We start from the raw sequence: 3,057 nt of genomic DNA, 5'->3' as shown, positions 1-3,057 counted from the left end.
AAGAAAGTCTGATTCCAAAGTATTTTTTCCTTTCTATTATGCCAGGCTGTCATCATCGAAAGGGAGGTCGTGACACTACTATAAGATTGACTACTATTATACGCTCTTAAACTTTATGGAGAAATCTACTGTGCTTTGAAAAACTGAAGCTTTCATTGAACTATCATTTTCCTGTGATTTCATGGGCAATTACTGTTTGGAGGCTATCCATATGTGCTTAACATAGATCCTTGGTAATCAATGCTTGTGAAAATCCTCATTCAATACCACTTCAAGATAAATGACGAGTAACGTGGAAATGATTAAACTATGGTGCATCCAACTTATAGAATATTATGTAGGCACTAAAATTATATTTATAAACCTGTGTAATCATTTTAAAACACACTTATATGTTAAGTGGGAAAAAGACAAAACCAAAAATACAAAATTGTATGTATAGTGTGATTACATTGTTTTTGTAAAAAAAAAAAATCTATGTGGAAGGGAAAAATAATGCTGGAAAGAAATATAGCCAAATTATTGGCTGTGGTTTTCACTGGGTGATGGAACTACAGTTACCTTAAACAATTCTTTTCTGTATTTCACAATTTTTCTTTAATAAACACATTATTTAAGCAGCATTATTCCTATAGTGAGTGTGGGGGGACTTTCTTTTTTAAAAAGTTTAAAATAGAAAGTCTAAGGGTAGGTAGAGGTCCCCTGATACACCAGACGACAATCACAAGTAAAACAGGACGTGTTTAAGCCTCCTTTCTCTTTAACTTGTACCTTAATGGCCTGATACCACTCATAGATTAACTAAGTGCATGACCTTGTTGAAGGATGCTATAAGACTGGCCTCAGGAAAAGAAGAAAGGGGATCAGCAGTGGAAACTGCCAGAGGCAGAAGGGGAAAGAGACTAAGCAAAGAGATCAGAGAAAGTAAACATAAAAGAACAGGAAACGGGAGGGGGGAGGGAAAGACAAGAGGATAGGTATATGTATATACATACTTTCACACATTGGCACCCGCATGAAAAAGGAGAGCTGGTCATGGATTTTTATTACAGGCATAGCTAGCATATTTTTCATGTTATTTTATTATTATCTGTATTAAGAGTATGTGTGTTTGTGCCTCGTGCCTCACTATTCCCCAGGGGCACACTATGTATTTCTTCAGCCCACATGTGCTGTCATATCTGCCTGATGTTGCCAGGGAAGATCAACTGGACACTAGGTCTGGACATTCTGGAGCCTACTCTGGGAGCAAATTGCATAACCACGTGCCTATCTACGTGAGCTATAGATTTAGCAGACTATGTGGGACAGTCGGGAACATTCTGGGTGATAAAGGAGATCTGGATGGGGATTCGGGAAGTCCCAGAGGCATTTATGGAAAACAAGAAAGTAGATTAGTTCTCTCTGGGTCTAAACCCACTTATGACAAGCAACTCGACAGCTCATAGCCAAGATTGTTTTTGTTAAGATATTCATATTATTCTGTTGACTTTGTATATTGCTTCCGTCATCCTTGAAACTTTCACTGGGCCAGTGGGATGGCTGATGTGGGGGGGGTCGATTATTAAATGTCATGCGAGAGTGTTGGAATTAGAAGTTAATTTCTACACGGTTTGGTTTGAGTATAGTCATTTCCCAGAAAGGATTTCCAGCAACCTTGTCTTTTCTGTATGATAATCCATCTTTTAACCCACCTGGAAATCAGGAACAAGGAGACTTAAAAGTAGGACACGTAAAGGGACCAACACAAGACCTTAGCATCATTCATTGACCTTTAGAGCTCCTGATGATATAATTTGTAGGGTAAAAAACTGTGGCTTCCATTACCGTATGCTAGAGTCTTGCACCATCCAATACAGTAGCCACTAGCCACATGTCACCAAATTTAAATTAAATTAAAACTTCAGCTCCTCAGCTGCCTGGCCACATTTCAAATGCTGAATAAGCACATGTGGCTAATGGCTACTGTATTGAACAGAGCAGATATAGAATATTTCCATCATCATAGAAGATTCCATTGGACAGCACTGTGAATCTAGACTCGCAGGATGGTGATCTGAGGATCAGGCATCTCTGCGTCTGCATGTAAAGTGACTTATAAAAAAATTTTATTGGGGTATAGTTGATTTACAATGTTGTGCTAGTTTCAGGTGTACAGCAAAGTGAATCTGTTGTACACATAATATATCCAGTCTTTTTTAGATTCTTTTCCCGTATGGGCCATTACAGAGTACTGAGTAGAGTTCCCTGGGCTGTACAGTAGGTCCTTATTAGTTATCTATTTTATATATAATAGTGTATATGTGTCAGTTCCAATCTTCCAATTTATCCTCCCCCCCCTTACCCCCTGGTAACCATAAGTTTATTTTCTACATCTGTAGCTCTATTTCTGTTTGGTAGATAAATTCATTTGTAGCCTTTTTTCAGATTCCACACATAAGTGATATCATATATTTGTCTTTCTCGGTCTGATTTATTTCACTTAGTATAACAATCTCTAGGTCCATCCATGTTGCTGCAAATGGCATTATTTCATTCTTTTTTATGGATGAGTAATATTCCATTGTACATGTGTACCACATCTCGGTCTGATTTATTTCACTTAGTATAACAATCTCTAGGTCCATCCATGTTGCTGCAAATGGCATTATTTCATTCTTTTTTATGGATGAGTAATATTCCATTGTACATGTGTGCCACATCTTCTTTATCCATTCCTCTGTTGATGGACATTTAGGTTGCTTCCATGTCCTGGCTATTGTAAATAGTGCTGCAATGAGCATTGGGGTGCATGTATCTTTTCGAATTATGGTTTTCTCTGGGTATATGCCCAGGATTGGGATTGCTGGATCATATGGTAGCTCTATTTTCAGTTTTTAAAGGAACCTCCATACTGCTCTCCATAGTGGCTGTACCAGTTTACATTTCCACCAACAGTGTAGGAGGGTTCCTAAAGTGACTTATTTTTTTTCTTACTTCAGGTTGTCTCTTTGCATCAATGTGTTCCGAGTGACACCAGGGAAACTAAGGCAGTTTAGCAGACCTATTAACCCTCTT

Source organism: Lipotes vexillifer, unplaced genomic scaffold (genome assembly GCF_000442215.2).
Source record: "Lipotes vexillifer unplaced genomic scaffold, Lipotes_vexillifer_v1.1 scaffold926, whole genome shotgun sequence".
In the NCBI taxonomy this organism is placed as follows: domain Eukaryota; kingdom Metazoa; phylum Chordata; class Mammalia; order Artiodactyla; family Lipotidae; genus Lipotes; species Lipotes vexillifer.
This window is presented reverse-complemented; position numbering follows the sequence as displayed.